A 7,403-nucleotide genomic window follows, 5' to 3' on the forward strand; every position below is an offset into this window, starting at 1 on the left:
AGGATATATTTAAGTGATCTTATAGAGAGTAAGGGTAAGAGAGAGAGAGAGAGAGATGTGAAAAACATCTTTCGGTTGCCTCACATACTCACCCCAACCCTGGACCAAATCCTCAGCCTAGGTATGTGCCTTGACTGGGAATCAAACTCGAGATCTTTTAGTGTACAGGATGACACTCCAACCAACTCACACCAGTCAGGGCCGGGGGAGGATTCTTATGTTGAAGTCCTAATCCCTAGTAATGCAGAAGGTGACTGTTTGGAGATAAAGTATTTAAAGAGGTAATTAAGGTTTAATAAAGTCATTGGGGTAGATAATAATCCAATATGACTGATGTCAGGACACAGGAAATCAGAGGAAAGACCATGTGAAGACAAAAGGAGGACCAGCCAGCATGGCGTGGCTCAGTGGTTGAGCATCAACCTATGAACCAGGAGGTCATGGTTCAATTCCCTTTCGGGCTCATGCCCGGGTTGCAGACTCGATCCCCCAGAAGCGGGTATGCAGGAGGCAGCTGATTAATGATTCTCTTTCATCATTAATGTTTTTATCTCTTTCTCTCCCTCCCGCTCTGAAATCAATAAAAAATATATATATTAAAAAAGAAAGAAGGCAATTCTTTGCCAGCCCCTATTCTTCATGCTTAATAGAACTCTTAACATCCCATCTGTATTAATTTGCTAGTGTGTTCTAAGATAGCACCACAGACTGAAAACTTAACAGAAATCTCTTTCTCACAGTTCTGGAGGATAGATGTAGGAGATCAAGGCATTGACAGGATTGTTTTTTTCCAGAGGCCTCTCTTCTTGACTTTAGATGGCCATCTAAAGCCAAGGAGAGAGGCCTCTGGGTTGTGGGTTCAATCCCCAGTGGGGCACGTGCAGGAGGCAGCCGATCAATGATTCTCTCTCATCATTGATGATTCTATCTCTCTCTCCCTTTTCCTTCCTCTCTGAAATCAATAAAAAAATGTTTTTTAAAAAAATATTTCAGCTGAAACCATTTTGCTCAGTGGATAGAGCGTTGGCCTGTGGACTGAAAGGTCCCAGGTTCGGTCCCGGTCAAGGGCATGTACCTTAGTTGCAGGCACATCCCCAGTAGGAGATGTGCAGGAGGCAGCTGATCGATGTTTCTCTCTCATCGATGTTTCTAACTCTCTATCTCTCTCCCTTCCTCTCTGTAAAAAATCAATAAAATATTTTAAAAAAAATATTTCAAAGACCTACTTAACAAATGTTTCCTTCAAAGATGATTGTATATACATCTTTTATAGAGTGAGTACATTTTAAATGCATAGAGAAATTAAATTTTTGCCCTGGCCGGGGTAGCTCAGTTGTTTCAAGCGTCCCAATACACCAAGGTTTCAGGTTCAATCCCCGGTCAGGACATTCACAAGAAACAACCAATGAATGCATAAATAAATGCAACAAAAAATCGATGTTTTTCTCTCTCTCTCTCCCTCTTCACTCCTCTCTCTCTAAAATAAAATAAAAACATTTAAGAAAATAAAGTGTTAATTAAACTAACAACTTAAAAGAATCATACTGAGTCAGGATTCAATCCCAAGTCTCCCTGACTCCACACACGGTGCTTTATTTTCTCCATCATTATTAGTGTTTTTGCTTGTCTCTCCCCCACTGCATTATAAGTTCTTGAGACAGAAACTATGTTTTGTTGTTGTTGTTTTTGGTTAATCCTCATCCGAGAATATTTTTCCATTGATTTTCAGGGAGAAACACATCAATTGGTTGCCTCCTACAAGCGCCCCAACCAGGGCCCAGGCCAGGGAGGAGCCTGCAACCAAGGTATGTGCCCTTGATCAGAATCGAACCCGAGACCCTTTGGTCAGCAGGCCGACATTCTATCCACTGAGCCAAACTGGCCAGAGCAGGAACTCTGTCTTTTCATGTCTGTATTTCTAGCACCTAGCACAGGACTTAGCTCATAGTAAACATAATAAATATTTTTTAAATGAAAAGTGATGCCTTCAGTAGTTACCTTTCAAAATTCTCTCTATATTTACAAGAGAGATGCAGAAAGCAATACACACCTACATATCCAAATTAGAACTTAGCAAATTTTAGAGATGGAAACAATAGTAGACAAGTTTGACCTCGGTTTTATTGTATGCCCACGATGTGCCTAGCTCTGTTCTGGGTGTTGTGAACAAATTTTTAACCAATTTCCCCTGGGCCAGCATGGTTCAGTGAATAAAATGTTGAATCAGAGGCCATGCTGGTTTGATTCCCTGTCAAGGGCACATGCCTCAGTTGCAGGTTCACTCCCCAACCCCAAGATGGGGTGTGTGCAGGAGGCAACAGTCCATGTGTCTCTCACATCAATGTTTCTCTCTCTGCCCCTCCCTCCCTCCCACTCTCTATGAAAAAGCAATGTTAAAAAAAAAATCTCTGCCCTGGCCAGTGTGGCTTAGCTGGTTGAGCATCTTCCCAAGCACCAAGAGGTTGCAGGTTCAATTCCCAGTTACGACACATGCCCAGGTTGCAGGCTGCACTGGTGTTTTTCTCTCTCCCTTCCTATCTGTCTCTCTTTCTCTAAAATCAATAAAAACATATTTTTTAAAAATCTTGCCCTAGCAGGTGTGGCTCAGTTGGTTGAGATTGTCCTGTGCACTGAAAGGTCACCGGTTCCTGGTCAGAGCACATGCCTAGGTTGCAGGTTCAGTTCCTGGTCTGGGTACATTGGGGAGGCAACCAATAGATGTTTCTCTCTTACATTGATGTTTGTCTCCCTCCCTTTCCTTTCCTGTTTTTCTAAAAATAAATACATAAATTAATTAAATAATAAAGTAAATTAAAACATTTTTAAATTAATTAACTAATTAAAATGTAAAATTTCCTGACAGCCCTGGCCTGGAAGCTCGGTTGGTTGGTTGGTTGGTTGGTTGGTTGGTTGGTTGGTTGGTTGTCCCATGCACCAAAAAGGTTGTGGTTTGGTTCCTAGTCGGGGCATGTACCTAGGTTCTTATAGGAGGCAACTGATCGATGTTTCTTTTTTTTTTTTAAATATATTTTATTGATTTTTTACAGAGAGGAAGGGAGAGAGATAGAGAGTTAGAAACATCGATGGGAGAGAAACATCGATCAGCCGCCTCCTGCACATCTCCCACTGGGGATGTGCCTGCAACCCAGGTACATGCCCTTGACCGGAATCGAACCTGGGACCTTTCAGTCCGCAGGCCGACGCTCTATCCACTGAGCCAAACCGGTTTCGGCTGATCGATGTTTCTTACACTGATGTTTCTCTCCCTTCCTCTCTCTCTGAAATCAATAAACATTGACTTTTAAAAAATCAGGTGAGGATTTAAAAAAAAAATCCTTGACATAGTGCTTCACTATAGTAGGTGATAAATAAATGGCTACTGAAAAATGGAAGAGACAGACTAGGGGAAGGTGGGTGGCCAGATATTCCAGGCAGGGGAAATTGTATGAATAATAAATGCAGGGCAGGCTCAAAGACCAGTCTGGTTGAAGGGATTGTTCAGTGTAGTGGAAGAGAAAATTATAGAGGTAACATTTGATTGTATAGTGTCTTGACTGCTAGGCTAAGGAATTTATTTCTTCCTGTTACTAATCCCTGCTAAAATGCTTTTTGAGGAGGAATTTGAATGTCGATGGAAGCTGAATGTCTCTAGAAGCAGCAAAGCCTCCTTAGAGACCCTGAGGAATTAAGCTGTAATGGTGGAATGACAGGTGGAAGGGGTGGATATTTTAGATGAGGAGGCCACCCCCTCAGATCTTCTGCTGATATGGTGCCAGTTCTGCCACTTGAGGGTGGGCCAGCTGTGATCACTAAAGAAAGAATATTTTCACTGAGTACTCACTTGCACATCAATCTTAAGTGACTGAATAAATTTCAGCACAACTTTTATATTGAGCTTCGAAGAATGTACTCATGTTAGCCCTCAGGAAAAACCTGCTCTGATGAGGATGAGAATAGTTCCCAGCCTGCCTGAGGAAGAAAATGCCCCTTCGCCCCTCCCACAGCACACTAGGGAAGGAAGGAAAGGGTTTAACAACTTGTTAGCTCAGACCTCCCCTGACATTCTCCCAGCCAAATGGTAATCTCCCAGCAGCTTGGGCCCTGTTCCGTGCCAAAGATAGTTCACTATGGCTTTTTGCAGGGACAGAAAGGCTACACCTGCTGACTTCTTAAAGATCAAATGCCTCTTCGTTGAAGGCATTGTGCCTTTTGCCACAATGCTTCTCGTACTGGGCTCTGCTCTGGGAGAAATTGTTAAGTAAGTCATGGATCTGGGAAATGACTTGTGAGTTCATCTTTAGCTTCCTGACAGGCAAGAAAACATCCTTTTTGTTGTTGTTTTTATTGATTACAGAGAGGAAGGGAGAGGGAGAGAGAGATAGAAACATCAATGATGAGAGTCATTGATTGGCTGCCTCATGCATGCCCCCCACTGGGAATTGAGCCCACAACCTGGGCATGTGCCCTGATCAGGAATTGAACTGTGACCTCCTGTTTCACAGGTCGATGCTCAACCACTGAGCCACCTCGCCAGGCAAAACATCCTTATTTAAAATATATATATACTATTTTTATTAATTGTAGAGAGAGGGAGGAAGGGAGAGAGAGAAACATCAATGTTAGGGAAACATCAGCCAGTTGTCTTCAGACCTGGGATCGATCTGGTGCATGGGAAAACACTCAACTGAGCCACTCTTGCCCTGGCCAGTGTGGCCCAGTTGGTTGGGCATTGTCCCATGCACCTAAAGGTCACCAATTAGATTCCCAGTCAGGACACCTGCCCAGGTTTCTGTTTTGATCCCCAGTTGGGGTGCATGCAGGAGGCAGCTAATCAATGCTTCCCTCTCACATTGATGTTTCTCTCTCCTCCCTTCCTCTCTCTCTAAAAAATTAATTTAAAAAAATGTGTCATGGCTATAGCTGTTACATTGTGAATGCTACAAAAATATATTTTTCAGCATTCAAATGCTGTTTTTCAATTTGGCAAGGAAGTTGCTCACTTCACTGATGAATGAGTGAAGTTCTTATACTTTGCCTTACTCTATTACCGCGGTTCTCAACCTGTGGGTCGCGACCCCTTTGGCGGTCGAACGACCCTTTCACAGGGGTCGCCTAAGACCATTCTACATACCAGATATTTACATTACTATTCATAACAGTAGCAACATTACAGTTATGAAGTAGCAACGAAAATAATTTTATGGTTGGGTCACAACATGAGGAACTGTATTTAAAGGGCCAAAAGATTGAGAACCACTGTTCTATTGTGTAATTAGAACTATGTATACTTTGTTCCTGCTTCCTGGCACAGAGCTCCTAAAACCTTTGTAATTTCCTCAGTTATAGGCGAGCCCTTTGTTATTTATAACAATCCCTTCCTCTCCCACCTGAGTTGTTTTCTGCTAATGAGATGAAGTCAGGGGGGGGGGGGGAAGGGGAGAGTACCTAGTAGCTCAATTAGGGCTAGTTACCAGAAAGACAATGACTAGGGTCGGAACTCTCAGCCCCATCCACCAACCTCGGGAATATGTGATGAGCTTGTGGGTTGGTAAATGCATTCATCTGCCAAGGAAGATGGCACACCTCAGTTCCACTCCTACACTCAGGCTCCTTCTGGACTTTGTGTTGTGTATCTCTTCATCTCGATGTTCATCTGTATCCTTTATAATATCCTTTTTTAAAAGAAAATAATATTCTTAATAATAAACTGATAATCATAAGTAAATGTTTGCCTGAGCTGTTCTAACATGATCAAACCTGAGAAGGGGGGTTATAGGAACTTCTGTTTTACAGGTAGTCAGGCAGAAGCAGAGGTGACAATCTGGACTTTCAATTAGCTTCTGACGTGGTGAGAGCAGACTTTCAGGACTGAGCCCTTACCTATGGGATCTGACCCTACCTCCAGGTAGATAGCATCAGAATTGAGTTAAATTGTAGGACACCAAGGCTGCATCCACCTGAGAATTTTTCTTTTTAAATATATTTTTATTGATTTCAGAGAGGAAGGAAGAGGGAGCGAGAGATAGAAACATCCATGATGAGAGAGAATCATTTATCAGCTGCCTCCCGCAAGTCCCCCACTGAGGATCAAGCCCATAACCCGAGCATGTGCCCTTGATCGGAATTGGACCTGGGGCCCTTCAGTTCACAGGCCGACGCTCTATCCACTGAGTCAAACCGGCTAGGGCCGCCTGAGAATTTGAAAATTGCCTAGTGGTACTGGAAAACACTCCACCTATCAATGAAAATATCAGCCAGCATTTATGTTGGAACTGCACTTGTGTAGTCAGTTGCAAAGATAGAATAGCTATGAATATAAGAGTTTGCAAATGTCAACAAAAGCATTTGGTGAGAATATGGAATTTATAATAAATACTAGAGGCCCGGTGCACAAAAATTTGTGCACTCGAGGGGTGGGGGAGGGTCCCTCAGCCCGGCTTGTGCCCTCTCACAGTCTGGGACCCCTCAGGGGATGACCATCTGCTGGCTTAGGCCTGCTCCCCAGGGGATTGGGCCTAAGCTGGCAATCAGACATCCCTCTGCCAGCTCAGCAGCCCTCAGGGGATGTCCACTTGCCAGCGGGGAGCAGACCTAAGCTGCAGTCGGACATCCTTAGCATTGCTGAGGAGGCAGGAGAGGCTCCCACCACCACTGCTGTACTGGCAGCCATCAGCCTGGCTTGTGGCTGAGCAGAGCTCCTCCATGTGGGAGCTCACGGACCACCAGGGGGCAGCTCCTGCATTGAGCGTCTGCCTTCTGGTGGTCAGTGTGTGTCATAGTGACCAGTCATTCCCAGTCTTTCTGCTGTTAAGGTCAGTTTGCATATTACCCTTTTACTATATAGGATAGAGGCCTGGTGCACAGGTGGGGAGGCTGGTTTGCCCTGAATGGTGTGCCGGATCAGGGTGGGGGTCCCGCTTGGGTGCCTGGCCAGCCTGGATGAGGGGCTGATAGCTGTTTTCAGGTTGCCCGCACCCTCTTCAGGGTGGGGGTCCCCACTGGGGTACCTGGCCAGCCTGGATGAGGGGCTGAGGGCTCTTTTCAAGCAGGCCAAGCCTACAACTGAAGCTCCCAGTCTCACCTTTTTTCTTTTTCTTTTTATTCTGGGATTTATTTACCTTCTGTAATTGAAACTTTGTTGTGGCTCCAGCTCCGAGGCTGGCTGGCTGAAAGCAGGTATCTTGGGTTTGTTTAGCTTCTATAATTGCAACATTGTTGCATCCGGAGCTCAGAGCTGGGCTGAGGAAGGCAGGGAACCTTGGCTTCCTCCATCGCTGGGGCAACCAAGCCTCATGTTCGCTTCAGCTGCATGGCTGCCCGCCTCCATCTTGGTTGGCAGTTAATTTGCATATCACCCTAATTAGCCAATGGGAAGTGTAGCAGAGGTACGGTTAATTACCATG

Source organism: Myotis nattereri (genome assembly GCF_964212035.1).
Source record: "Myotis nattereri genome assembly, chromosome: 12".
Lineage (NCBI taxonomy): Eukaryota > Metazoa > Chordata > Mammalia > Chiroptera > Vespertilionidae > Myotis > Myotis nattereri.